At 38.3% G+C, this 15561-nt stretch overlaps 1 pseudogene; it reads right to left on the minus strand.

Annotated features, from left to right (window-relative positions):
* Positions 1-9795: 9795 nt before the first annotated feature.
* LOC117071162 lies at positions 9796-10813 on the minus strand (annotated as a pseudogene).
* Positions 10814-15561: the final 4748 nt, after the last annotated feature.

The following is a 15561-nucleotide window of genomic DNA, read 5'->3' on the forward strand; positions in this document are numbered from 1 at the left end:
GAAAAAGGAAGAAGGGACTGGAAGAAGGAGGTGCCCGCAGCAAAAACGAAAAGCCTATTTTCTCATTTTACCCCTAGAGCATTTCGTGATTGTAATAATAGGACAAAGGCCTTGTGTTGCTCTGTTTATTGTATAATTTTGTTTAACAGACACCTTTTTAGCACTTACTATGTGTTAGACACCAATCTATACACTTTACAAATATTAACTCACTTATTCCTTATAACCACCTTAAGGCATGAACCCTTTTATTATCCCCACTGGATAGAAGAGGAAACAGGCACACAGAGGCTGAGGTGGAGGGTCTCAAGGTCACAAGCTAGTAAGTGGCAGATCCAAGATTCTGCATCGAAGTCTTTGGGTGCCAGCATGCCAGCTCTCAGCCACTATAACCTGCCTATATACAACGTTTTCAATTCTTTTTGAAAGTGTTGGTATTAGAAAATGGGGATGAGAAGTCAGTTTAAGTAACAGCTAGCTCCTGGAATTTGGCTTTCAGTTGGAGGATTTATAATAATGTCTATAGCGAACTGGGAAGACATAGTCCTGGAATTCTATTCCTTCGTCTGTTTTGTGTGGCACTTAGAGAGTTAGAGCAACTCACAACCTATGTATTCATCTTTGGATGGAAATTTTGAAGTTCATCAGAAAAGAATTTTAATTTTCAAATAAAAGAGAAGTTGAACTTTCCCAGTTGGGCATTTGGGCATTAGCCCAAAAGTGAAGGAAACTTCACTTTTTGATCATTCAAAAACAGAGAATAGTGGGATGAGAGAATAAAGGAGGGGCTCAAAGTATTTTGTGGAATCTGAAACTCTTCTATGTGGCTTAGATCATGGGAATTTTCTTGGCCTGCATTGTGAAGGTAGCATGACCCTTTCTCTATGAGGGATGTGAGTTATTCACTGTTTCAAACTGTGCAATTGCTTCATTATGTCCACACCCACATTTTTCTGTTTATAGCCAAAGAAAAGGCCTGCTGTTGATACTAAATCACCACCTGAAAACAAGAGTATCATAATTCTTAATTAATTCTTAATCTAAAATGTCTTACACTGTCTGGGGAACATTATATTTTATTTGAGATTGAAAAACAATCTTCAGTCATCCTTTATATGAGAAAAAGTATTAAATCTTTCTACAAATTAAAAATGTCTAGATGTTCAGAGGTATTAAATCCTTAAAAATTTTTAAATAGCCCTCACAACCCTCAAAATTGTGTTTTACTTTTTAAGATGTTATGCTTTTTTACACATTAGTGAATTTATTCACAGAACATGGGTTTTAAGCCTTCGAGAGTTACGGAATACCTAAATGGTTACAAGCCATTGCTCAGAAGCCATTGCACTCCAAAGTCTCAACGGAGTGCTATTTTGGTCCCACACAGGACATTTGGCAATGTCTGGAGGCATTTTTGATTATCATAACTTGTGATGGTGAGAGGTTGTTACTGACATTTAATGGGTTAAGTCCAGGGAGGCTGCTAAACATCTTATAATGTACTAGACAGCCCCCTACAACCAAGAATTATCTGGCCCAAAATGTTAACAGTGCTGAGTTTGAGAAACCCTGCAATAGAGATTTTCAAAGCTGTATTTGTAGGACTTTTTACATAGACCCTTAATTTTATGTTGCTTGCTTTATAAGCTCCCACTTTTAGACAGCTAGTATACCTGGGAGTTTACTGGCTCACAAAGGCACCCAGTGGGACTCAATGATCAGACAGAATCAAGGAAGCTCTATCTCAGGGGTTAAGGGTCCAAGCTACACTAAAAACAATTTTTTGAGCTAACTCAGAAAACTAATCTTTACTTATAACTTAGAAAAAATACTTGCTAAGCATTAATCTTGGAGTGAACTTTTGGAACACACCTGTCTAAAAACTTGGTTCTGCCTGGCTTGTGTTTCTCATTGCAGATCGTGGGATAACATTTGTGTCTGTATGGTTCAACTTCATGCTCCTCAGCTTCTAGAAATCTTAAAGAATAGTCATTGCTAGTAGGACCTTTTGTTGAAAGAGTACAAAGTACCACAGAGTGGTAGTAAGACGATGGACTTTGGATTCAAGTGTCATCATTTTTGGGTGTGTGGTCTTCTTTAATGTAATCTTCAGGATGCTCATATGAAGATATCAATCTTAACACAGTTGGTCAAATAATATGAAATGGCTTATCCGTATCACATGCTCTCCAATGCCCGGCATACAGTATATGTTCAATTAATGCCAATTCTCTTCTCCCTGCTTATCTCTCTTAGGTAGAACTCTTCCCTTCCTTTCCTAGTTCATAAAAATAAAACTTGGACTCTTTTGCAAGTATTCAGAAGGGAAGTTCTGGCCTTACTTCCATCTATGATCTTCCTCTACAAGGGAGTAGAAAAGATTTGATTGGTGAGATTTGGGGAAAAGAGCCCCATGAGTTCACATGGAGCTTTTGTACAGATGACACAAAAGGGCTCCCTCTGGGTGGACACAGTCCTCTGTCCACATGGCTTGATGGACAGATGGTATCTTTATGTAACATAGATTCAAACAAGTGAGTATAGCTTGGCTAGTGAAATATGGGCTGGATTTCAATCCCCACCTGCTCCTTGGCTGGCACCCTGTGCAGGGAACAACCCACATTGACGTAGGCATTCTCATTTTCAGAACTGCCCTGCCTGCAAAGGGCATATTTTTTCCTCTGTTCCTGATTCTATGGGGTAATCACACCTGGATCAAGGTCCAATGACAGGCTTCCAGAGGTGGGCTTGTTTTTTATTCCATGCTAGTAGGTATGAAGCAGGTAGCTGTTTCCCTAGTGGGAAGGTGGCTGCTGAGCAAATCTTAGCTAATTTACAGGGTCAAGAAATCTAAACCTGGGGGAAGGAATAGGAAGCTTGGTCTTACCTGAAAGTCCATGTAGCAAGAAAAAGGTCTTTTTCTTTCTTTCTTTCTTTCTTCTTTCTTTCTTTCTTTTTTTTTTTTTTTTTTTTTTTTTTTTTTTTTTTTTTTTTGAGATGGAGTCTTGCTCTATCGCCCAGGCTGGAGTGCAGTGGTGTGCTCTCAGCTCACTGCAACCTCCTTCTCCCAGGTTCAAGTGATTCTCATGCCTCAACCTCCCGAGTAGTTGGGATTACAGGTGTCTGCCACCATGCCCAGCTAATTTTTGTATTTTTAGTAAAGACGGGGTTTCACCATGATGGCCAGGCTGGTCTCAAACTCCTGACCTCAAGTGATCCTCCTGCCTCAGCCTCCCAAAGTGCTGGAATTACAGGCATGAGCCATCTCGCCCAGCCCATGTAGCATTCTTCATATCATTCCTGACTGTTGCTCAATTGGTTCAGAATCTGTAGAGGAAAGAGGTGAGATGAACATTTAGGAAACTCCAAGCCAGGCACTAAGACACACGCCTGTAATGCCAGTGCTTTGGGAAGCCGAAGTAGGAGGATTGGAGGCCAGGAGTTTGAGACCTGCCTGGGCAAAGTAGTGAGATCCTGTTGCTAAAAAATTTTTTTTTACATAATTAGCGGGGAGTAGTAACACACTCCTATAGTCCCAGCTGCTGGGAAGGCTGACCTGGGAGAATGGCTTGAACCCAGGAGTTCCAGGCTGCAGTGAATTATGATGAGGCCACTGCACTCCAGCCCAGCGACACAGCAAGACCCTGTCTCTAAAAAATAAATAACAAATATGTAAATAAGCTAAAATAAAACAAAAGAAACTCCAACACGTTTATGTGGTCATTGATTCATTTTTACTACAAATGCTTTCCAGCATTTTCATGTGGCAGGTACAATGATATAACTTAGGGATAAAACTTTGAATCATATATAATTCTCTGCTCTAAAAGTACTTACAGCCCAGTAGGAAAGAGAAACAAGTCACAACAACATGGTGTAACTAGCTGTCTAATAGACATATAAATGGGGCGCTTGGGAACATGAGAGTAGAACAAGAACTTAGTCTGTGAGGGGCAAAGAAATCCAGAACTCCTCTCCCAGGAGAGGTGACACCTGAACTGTCTTGAAGACAGAGTAGACGTTTTGCAAGCATATATGGAGGTGAGCGGGAACATGGAATCTAGGGTGATGCTCAAACTTATGGCTTGGGCAACCACGTGAATAGTGGGGGTAGTAATTAGGGATGAAGAGGTAGAGAGAGGGAGTTTTGGATGTGTTGCTTGGAAATGATGGCCTATGTGTGTCACCTGGAGTTGTGTAGTAGCCATATATGGCAGATACTGTATTAAATCATTTCTATGTTTTATTTCATTTACTTTTTTCCAAACTGTATGAATTATATACAATTATCTCTACCTTACAGATAAGGAAAGCAAGGCTTTTCTCAAGGCCATACAGTGGCAGAGCTGCAATTTGAATGCAGGTGTGTCTATGCCAAAGCCCATATTCTTTCCAGGATCTGAAGCTGCTCCTGGGCTAGATAATAGAGGTCAGGGCTGAAGAGTCTGGTTTGGGGATACTTAAGCCAGAAATGATGACTCACTCTGCATTTGCATTTGCCTTGTTACAATTGCATCTAGATGTTCTTGTCATAGTAATTTACATCACATAATTTAATTTATACTATTCTTTCTTCCTTTTTTGTAATATAAGAGCTAATTGTGCAGTGGTACCTTTTATTATTGTTTATTTTTTCTTACCTTATAAGTCAAAATTCAAGCCATAATTCAGTCAGTTTTAATGCTATTAACAGTTTGCCGGCTGACTCCCAACCAACCACAATTTAATCTGCTTTGATAGGAGCATACTATTTTCACAGGCAGAAGAACAGATCATCGTAGTCAACCCAGCTCACAGCTTAAATGTGGTCTCAAGAAGATAAAAAGTTTATCCCATGAGCTAGAACTAGCATATGCATTATAAAACCTGCAGCTGGTGATGCCACAAAGAAAGCATTTATTTGAGTTTATTTTTGAAGCTGCCAGAGTAGAAAAACAGTCTGCTTTCACTCTGACCAGAACTGACCCTCTCTTCTATATCTCTCTCTCTAGCTTTTCCTCATCTCTATCTCCATCTCTTGGTTTCTCTGACTCTGTCTTTTCCTTCTTTGTTAACACGTTGGAATTTATTGTTTAAACTTACAATTCTCAAAACTAGAAAATCAAGGCCTCTTTTGGAAGAGGAAAATGTTATCTGACAGGATTAATAGGCATAGGGGAATATCCAAACAGCTGGAATGTCCTGGTTTTCATGTACCTTTCATTGAAATTAAGAATAAACATCCAAAATTCTTCGTAAATCATGTTGGACACAACTATTGAGTAATAAATACAAATTATCCAGTAGAGGGCGATGCTGACTTACTTATGGGTGCCTTAAGTAGAAAAATGCAAATTAAGTAATAAAAGACTTTTATAGATGTAAATTGTTCAGCCAACATGCAGATCAGATGATTCTTAATGCAGTAAAATCATATTAATTAACATTTAATTGAATCAGATCTTGTGATGATTTGCTCAAAGACTAAATTAAATAATAGTTTTTAAAAGCCCTGGGCTGAGAATCAATGAATCCGCTTTCACTTTTCCTCTAAACCTGGGGCTCTGTGGCCTTTAGATAGCCTTTTAAGCTCTCCGAGCCTCATTTTCCTCACCTAGAAAATGACACACTTGGCCCAGATAGAGGGTAAATTCCCTTTTGCTTTAAGAAGCACTTATTCTATGAACCAGTATGTGAAGTATATTAATTCTGTAAAAGAGATTTTCTGGGGAAGTTTGAAGGGGTAATTTCCAATCCTCACTCATCATCAGAATCACTGAAGTAGTCTCATTCCAAAGCCTTTGCAGAACTTTCCAGGAAAAAAGGGGACTAGATTGTAAGTGGTGTGAGAGAACGCACATATCACTGGCTCTCCTGAGACTTCAACCTTTATATACTTAAGAAGAAGTTCTGACGTCATACCAAGAAAGCAGTTTGATTTCAAGATAAACACTTGACGTACATCAGGACATCAGAGGGCAAGAACTGTCTAGTGCTCATGTAGCTCATCTAGTTACGAGTGCTCATGGAGCTGGTTCTTCCCTCCTTACTGAGTCATGGAAGACTATACCTGCCAGCCTCCTTGCTTGCATTCTCACGCAGAATTTTTCTGTAAAAAGCCAGATAGTAAATATATTATTCTTTGTGAATCATATGGTCCCTGTCACAATAACCAATTCTAGTGTTGTGCAAAAACAACTGTATCATTTGTCTATATCTTGTAACAATTTACCCAAAATTCAGTGACTTAAAACAGCACACATTTATTACCTCAGTTTCTGTAGGACAAAATCCTGGCATGAACTCACAGGGTTCTCTGCTTCATGGTCTCTCACAAGGCTATAATTAAGGTGTAGGCCAGTGGTATGGTCTCTTACGGAGGCTCAACTGGGAGAAGATCTAATTTGAAGCTCACTTACATGGTTGTTGATTGGATTCATAGAGTGTTTGACTGAGAGCCTCGATTCCTTGTTGGCAGAGGCCACTTTCAGTTCCTTGCCTGTGGGCCTTGCACACATGGCAGCTTGCTGCATCCATGCTTGCAAGCTGAGAAGGCGAGAGTGAGAGAATAACAGCAGGAAGAGGTCACAGTCTTTCCAAATTGAACCACAGAAATGACACTCCATCATTTTTTTTTTTTCCGAGATGGAGTCTTGTTATGTTTCCCAGGCTGAAGTGTAGTGGCTATTCAGTGGTGTTATCATAGTGCACTATAGCTTAGAACTACCTGGCTCAAGAAATCCTCCCACCTCAGCCTCCTCAGCAGCTGGGACTATAGATGCATGCAGCAATATCCAGTTTCCCATCACTTTTGCTCTATTGTATTTGTTAGAAGCAAGTGACTAGATCCAGTCCCCATTCAAACAGGAGAATTGCATAAGGATGTGAATACTAAGGGAGAGGAATCCATGTCAGGAGATACCTGACACAGCAACCATGGACAGTATAACAATGAGTGGGCAAAGATGTGTTCCTATAAAACTTTATTTATAGAAAAAGGCAGATAGAGTAATGTCAGCAAAAATGGTAGAGTAGGTAGCTCCCAGAGCATGTCTCTCTACAGAAAAATCAAAAACTCAAGCAAAAACTCTCAGAATCAACTTTGTTGATTAAGAATTCCTTAAAACAGACAAAAAAATGTACAGCTCCAAAAGTGAATACTGAATGAAGAAAAAGGGAACTAAAATTGGTAAGTTATCAAAGAGAGTAAAAATGTAACTAGCAAATGGAAGAAAATATTTGCAAATCATATATCTGATAATGGATTAATATTCAAAATATATAAAGAATTCTTATAACTTCACAATAGCAAAACAACAACAACAGCACACACACAAAACAGCTCAAATATGGGCAAAGGACTTGAAACAGCATTTCTTCAAAGCAGATGTAGAAATGGGCAATAAACACATGAAAAGATGCTCAACATCACTAACTATTAGAAAAATGCAAATCAAAACCATAATGAGATACCGTGTTATATCCATTAGGATGGTTACTATCAAAACTTAGACAATAACAAGTGTGGCTAATAATGTAGAGAAATTGAAACCCTTATGTGTTGCTCATGGAGATGTGAAATGCTACAGCCACTGTGAAATACGACATAACAGTTCTTTAAAAAGTTAAGCATAGAATTATAATATAATCCAGTAATTACACTTCTGGGTCTATACCCAAAAGAATTGAAAGCAGGAACTTACACAAATATTTTTCCTTTTTAGTTGACATGTAGTAATTTTACATATTTATGGGATACAGAATAATATTTTGATACATGTATGCAATGTGCATTGATCAAATCAGGGTAATTAGTATATCCATCACCTCAAACATTTATATTTTTTGTGTGGGGGGAATATTTGAAATCCTCTCTTCTAGCTTTTTGAATAATTAATACATTATTATTAACTATATACAGACTATAGTTCTTATAGTACTATAGAGCATGATAATTTACTCCTCCTATCTAGCTGTAATTTTGTGTCTGTTAACTGACCTCTCTTTATCCTTCTCTTGCCCCTACCCTCCCCAGTCTCTAAGAACCATAATTCTACTCTCTACTCCTATGAGCTTACTTTTCTGACTCCCACATATGACTAAGAGTATACAATATCTAACTTTCTCTCACACAAATATTCACCAATATTCATAGTGTTATTCATTAAAAGGTAGAAATCACCCAGATTTCTATTGACAAAAGAATGGATAAACGAAATGTAGCATATACATACAGAGGAATATTATTCAGCCTTTAAAAAGCAATGAAATTCCAAAACATGCTATGACATGGATGAACCTCGAGGATATTATGCTAAATGAAATAAGCTAGACATCAAAGGACAAATATTATATGATTTCATATATATGAGGTACCTGGAATACTCAAATTCATAGAGAAAGAAAGTAGAATAGTGGTTACCAGGGCCAGGAGAAGAGGATAGGGAGTTATTGTTTAATGGATACAGAGTTTCAGTTTGAGATAATGAAAAAATTTTTCCAAATTCGGATCACATTTGCACGACAATTTGATTATACTTAAGGCCATTGAATTGTATATTTAAAGATAGTTAAAATGGTAACATTTATTATGTATATTTTACCATGATAAAGAATAGATGGAAAAAAAGAGTAATCTCTAGCTACAGAGATGAAATATAGCATAGTGATAAAAATCACAGATTCTAGAGTTCCACCTCCTACAAATCCTGGCCCTGCCATTTACTAGCTGCATGACATTAACTTCTATATTCCTCAGTTTTCTCACTTGTAAAATGAACATAATAATAACACTATCTCACAGGATTGTTCAGAAGATGAAATTATTTCATATTTGTAAAACATTCAGAAAAATACCCGGCTATATAAGGGTTTATTAAATAAACATTATAATACTGTTCTTTATCTTGCTTTTAAGTTTCAATTTTTGGCAAAAAATTATAAGGCACGCCAAGAAACAAGAAAGTATGGCCCATTCACAGAAGAAATGAACAAAAACTATCTCTGAGAAAGCACAGACATCGGACTACCTAGTCAAACTGTCTTAAATATGCTCAAAGAGCTAAAGGAAACCGTGGACAAAATGTGAGAGAAAATCAGGAAAATGATAATTGATGAGAAAATATCAATAAAAAATAGAAATTATATAAAGAAACCAGACAGAAATTTTGGACCTAAAAAGCAGAGTAACTGAAATAAAAATTTCTCTAGAGAATTTTAATAGCATATTTGAGCATGGTGATAGAAAGATTAGCAAACATGATGATAGGTCCATTGAAATTATTCAGTCAAGGAATGCAGAAAAACAAACAGTGCCTAAGAGACCCATGGGATGCCATTAAGCAAACCAAATACACATACTGTGAATCCCAGAAGGAGAGGGGAGGACAAAGTGGTCAGAAAAAAATATTTGAACAAATAATGGCTAAAAATTTCCTGAATTTGATTTTTAAAAATTAAAACATGAATCTAAACATTTAAGGAGCTCAATGAACTCCAAGAAGGATAAATGCAAAAAGAATCATGCCAGGACACATAATCAAATTATCAAAAGACAAAGATGGGGGAGCAACTCATCATGTACAAGTGATCTTTAATAAGACTGATGACAGGTTCCTCATTAGAAATCATGGAGGCCAGAAAGTAGTGGGGTAATATTTTTAATTTTTAAGATTATCTTGTTATTGTTTCTGTTTTGTCTTTTACAAGATGAAAATTTAATAAAAATTGGTCAGTGCGTATGTGTAATCCACAGGGCTATATAGCTACATGGGATTGTGATAGGAATTTAAAATAGAATAGATCCTGGAGTAAATGTTACATATTATCATCATCTGACTTGTCTTCTTCATTCAAAGATTCTTTAGCATATTTATCTGCTTATTCCCTTATACCTTTTGAAACAATGTCATGTCTTCCTTTAGTTAAACCACTAACCCAGCTGAGTTCTTAAGCTTTATCCTTAACTTCATCATGTACTATGTAAATTACTTGAGCAACTTCTTTAACAGTGTCATAGCAGGTCATTGCTTTCATTGGAAGCTTTTCTATTTCTGTTTTACAGCTTGCCTGGCTTTGCCCATGGCACAGCCCCAATAACCATATAAAACACCTGATGGGTCAATCATGGAAAATTGTGCACTGTCATTCATACTGTAAGACCCTAACATGAAACTGAAGGCAAAAGATCTAACAGCACTGTAGAGTGTATATGCATGTATATACATGTCTACTGTGTTTGCAAGATGTTTTAGTGGAGTGTTATAGCAAAAGTTAGATTTAAAGTTGGAAACTTCTCTTGCTATGTCTGCTAAAGAGCAAGCAACTGCCAACAAACCTGCTGCCAGCATTCCAACATTCCGATCCAATGTGCTGATCAACATTAATAAGTTATTTGTTGGAAACTCCTTCACAAAGTTTTGAAAGCATTAATTTTTTTAGACCCCAAAAGCAATGCTATGTTTATATATTATTTCAATCACTATACTATTTCCCACAGCCTTCATAGCATATTCAACTTGAAAAGCTCTTTCACCAGAAGAGAATGTAGAGGGTGACAGGTCATACTTAGGGCCTGATGGGAGGTGATTGGATGATGAAGGTGGATTTCTCATGAATGGTTTAGCACCATCCCCTTGGTGCTGTTCTTGTGATAGTGGGTGAATTCTTGCAAAATCTGGTTGTTTAAAAGTATGTAGCACCTCCTCTCCCCTCTTGCTCTCTCTCGCTCCTGCTCAGGCCATGTGACATACCTACTCTTCCTTTGCCTCCTGTCATGATTGTAAGTTTCCTGAGGCCTCCCCAGAAACCAACCAGATGCCAGCATCCAATGCTTCCTTCACTCTCTGTCCTACAGGAGAGACTAGGCAATGTTACCCATTTTATAACTTCAGGTCAACATTGTATTAGAAATTCCTGACAATGCGCAAAAAAAAAAAAAAAAAAAAAAGAGAAATCAAGACATAAGAGTTGGGAAAAAGAAATTAGACTATAATTATATTATAAATAATAGGTTTAATTATATAGAAAACATATAGAATTTAAAAATAGGAGAATTTAGAAATAGTAGAATTTAGCACAGTGCCTTGTTATAGAAGCAATTTATAATAGTTAATTTCATATTCATATACCAGCAGCAAGCAACTAGAAAACGTAATTTAAAAGAACATAAAATTTGAAATAGCATGAAGTAATATTGAGTACAAAGGAACAAATACAGCCATGTGTTGCTTAATGATGGGAATACATTCTGAGAAATGGGTTGTTAGGTGATTCTGTCATTGTGGGAACATCATAGAGTATACTTACACAAACCTAGATGGTATAGCTTACCACACATCTAGGATAGATACTATACCCTAGGCTACAAACCTGTGTAGCATGTTACTGCACTGAATACTGTAGGCAATTATAACACAATGGTAAGTATTTGTATATCTAAACATATCTAAATATACTCTTAATTCAGCAATTTTAGGAATTCATCTCATAGAAATTCAGCTCATAGAAGTAACAGTATCAGTATAGAAGGAACACACATACACAAGGATACAAACCATTGGTTGTAGTTATTTAATACGAAAAGGAAAGAGTTTTAATGCCCATCAGTAATGGATATGATTGAATAATTGCGATATTTCTATTCAATGGAGCAGTGGACAGTGATTAAAAAGAAAGTGTCAAATCTACTGAATCTATCTGGAGGGATGTTCATGATATTGGTAAACTGGAAAGGCAAGTCTCAGTGTGAAGTGTGTAACACAATACTGTTTTTATAAGTTCAACCAAAAAACCACAGGGATATTGCTGGTATTTGATCATTTTTAAATCTAAGAAAATGGAAAGTTCATAAAATTCATTATAATATTTGAGAATGTTTATATGAGAAAGGGAATGTTGTAGGAAGGCTCATCCCAGGCTCTGAGCTATGGTTAGCCTACTGTGGTAGGTGAGAGTTCACACAGGGAAGATTTTTAATAGAGATGAGATCTTGCTGTGTTGTCCAGGCTGGTCTCAAATTTATGAGCTCAAGTGATCCTCCCACCTCTGCCTCCCAAAGTGCTGGGATGAGAGGTGTGAGCCACCATGCCCAACTTAAGTATTATTTTTGACGCCAGTGAAAATTTTTAAAAGCTTCCACACTCCTAGGAAAGATTTACAGCCAGTATACAAGATCAACCACCAGAAATGATTTTAAATCTATTTAATCAGTCAACAACTCACCTCTGCAAGCATGCTTCTGGAAGCCATTCCAGCAGTGACAACCCCTTGCTTGTGAAAGCAAACCACCTGGGAATGGAATCCTTCAATGAACATACCACTGAGTGCCAACGAATCTACTAAAGTCTCACTCAAGTAACTATGGTTTTTCAGCTAACACTGACCTACTCTGCCAGTCACCAAACTCCATGCTTCTGCAGAACCGCATTAAGATCAGTTCCCTGATCTGCTTAGAGAGACTGGGCCTGGTCAGCATAGCTCTCCCTTATATAACCAAGCAATAAATTCAGCTTTATTTTTTGTTTATTGTGATGGTCTGAATTGTGTTCCCCTGAAATTAATATGTTGAAGTTTTAACTCCTAGTACCTCAGAATGAGACTGTATTTGGGGATGAGGTTGTTAAAGAGGTGGTTAAGGTAAAACAAGGTCATGTCAGTGGGCCCTGATCCAATATGATTAATGATGTCCTTATAAGAAGAGGAGATTAGGACACAGATGCACACAGATAAAAGACTATGAGAAGACAGGAGGAAGATGGCCATCTACTATAGCAGGATGAGCCACAGACAAAACTCCTTAGATATTGGGTTAAAGAAGGAAGGAACTTTATTCGTCCAGGAGCTTCCACAGACTTGCATCTTAAAAGCCGAGCTCCCCGAGAGAGAAATTCCTGCCCCTTTTAAGAGCTTACAACTCGAAGGGGGTCTATGTGAGGGTCGTGATCGATTGAGCAAGTATGGGGTACGGGACTGGAGCTGCATGCACTGGTAATCAAGACAGAACAGAACAGAATAGAACAGAAAATTTTGCAATGCTTCTTCACACAATGCCTGGAATCTATGAATGATACAAGCAGCTAGGTCAGAGGTTGATTTTTAACACCAGGATGGAGGTGCTGTGCTGGGCTATCTGACTATTGATCTTATTTTTGCCTTTCTGTAACTTTTGCTTCCTCTTTCTTTTTCTGAGGTATGACACAAGGAGAGAGGGGTGGTCTTCCTTACTTCAAGTCAAGGAGGAGGACCTCAGAGGAAACCAGCCCTGTCAGCACCTTGACCTTGAACTTCTAGCCTCCAGCACTGTGAGAAAATAAATTTCTGCTGTTTAAGCCACCCAGTCTGTGATACTTTGTTATGGCGGCCCTAGCAAATTAATGTAGTAATGTTTATTTTGGATATTGAGGTCTCTAGACACTAGAAATCAACATCAAAATTCTTACCGAATGAGGGTAATGACCCTGGACTTTGCCTGAGCACTTCTGTCGCCAAGTAACAGGCCTCAGTGCTGTGCTCGGGTTCCTGGCCCTCAGGTTAGTGGTTTTCACTTGGACCTCAGGGTGGGTGCAGAGGCAGGCCACATCCTTAGGGTAGGGGTTTACCTATGGGGGCACCAATACATTCCTTAACATTTCTCGTAAGCTAATTTGAGTGGGTCTCTGCCATTTGCAGTTGAGAGTACTGACTGATTGAGACATTAGTACCCAGAAGTAGAGTGCTAGAAATGAAAGATCCTAAAATGTGAACTGTTGTGTCAAGGTGGGGTAGGAGGCAGTGAGGCTCTCTCCATCTCACTCCATCCCTGGGTGGGAAGTGGGCAGTCTTTATGATATGGTAATGAAGCAGCTCATTAAGATGTTATTGTAGTTTCTTTGGGATTCAGACCTGTACCTACTAAGGTGGAAGCTTCAGGGAATCCAGCAGAACAAAGTTAGGCTACTCTGGTGTGAGAGGCAGTATCATATTGTGGTTTAAGAGCAAAGACTGAAATTGGACCACCTGGGTTCAAAGACCCTATCTCCTAGCTGTGTGACCTAGGGCAAGTTACTTAATCACAATTAAGCTTCCTCATCAGGGAAATGGGAATTAAAATAGTACCTAACTAACTGGATTATTGTGAGGATTAAGGGATTTAATATATATAAAGCACTTAGAATAGGCCTGGCACTTAGAAAGCATATGGACAGGTTAACTCCTGTTGTGTTGGTTACTTCTTGTGGCTCCTGCCAAGATCCTACTAGAAAGAGATGAGCCTTGGTCTTAGATAGCTGGGAACAGCATACAGCTTTGTTAAAACAGATAATGCTCCTCACTGCTCTCATGCACCATCTCAGCAGACAGCAATCCAAGACTGCTTAGGGTTCGGAATCACAAAACCAAATTCCCTGCTAAGGCTAAATTTGGTCTAAACAAAAGTAAGAGCAAGGCAAAATAGAATAGACTTTAGACAGAGGAAACAGTTAAGGTGTTTCCATACAGTGACAGAGAATAGACCAGTAGCTGTCTAGGGAAAAGGTGGAGGAGGGGTGGATTTCAAAGGGTCACCCCTTTCGGGGTTGATGGAAATGTTTACCTTGATTGTGGTGATGGTTTCACAGGTGTATATATTTGACAAACTCATCAAATTGTATACCTTAAATATGTGCAGTTTCTTGTACTCGAATCATACTTTAGTAAAGGTATAAACAAGAGAGAGCAAGAGGTAGAAGCTGCAATATCTTCTGTGACCTATCCTTGGGAGTCACACACTCATCATTTCTGCAGCATTCTACTGGTTGCAGTGACCAACCCTGATACAACATGAGAGGGAAATACATGGTGGTTTGCACACAGGAGGTGAGCATTCATGGATCTATCTGGGGGATTTCTGGCCATCTCTCTATGTAGAGAGAAAAAGATGTACAAGGCCTTGAGGTGGGCTGGCATTCCAGAAAGCCTTAACTGATTACTCACCTCTGCTGAAAAGTTGACTGTTACTTGGTGCAATGGCTTTTTTGTTTTTTGTTTTTGCTTGTTTGTTTGTTTTGTTTTTTGAGACAGGGTCTTGCTCTGTTGCCTAGGCTGGAGTGCAGTGGCACCGTCAGTCTCGGCTCACTGTAACATCTGCCTTCCAGGCAGTCTCAAGCGATCCTCCCACTTCAGCCTTGGTGCAATGTATTTTAACATATCATCTGTCACATCTTCCAAAATTTGAGTCCCAGGTTCTCCAAAACCTCAGTGGGTTAGTTAGACTAACCACTTTCAATGCCTAAGTCTTCTAATATGTCAAGTTCTCCTCTGACCTTACGCTTTGGTTTATGAAGAGTGAAATTATGAGAAGTGTCAGCATGTTTGCAAGTCGATGGGATGGAGTATGATTTAAGAAGCAAGAAAGAATCTTGTTTTTCTTCAATCTAAGAGCATAAATTTCTGTTCACTCTGCTTATCTCCAAGGCTGGTCCTGGCTGGAGATGGGGGAGAAAAAAGAGAAAGAGAGAAAAGCATTGAGCAGTTTTGGAATTTTAAGAAAATATTTCCATATTTTAAGAAATTTAACCTAATTTTTTTAACTTTTTACTTTAAAATGATTATAGATTCACAGGAAGT

This window comes from Trachypithecus francoisi, unplaced genomic scaffold (genome assembly GCF_009764315.1).
Source record: "Trachypithecus francoisi isolate TF-2019V2 unplaced genomic scaffold, Tfra_2.0 Lachesis_group3, whole genome shotgun sequence".
Classification (NCBI taxonomy): Eukaryota; Metazoa; Chordata; class Mammalia; order Primates; family Cercopithecidae; genus Trachypithecus; species Trachypithecus francoisi.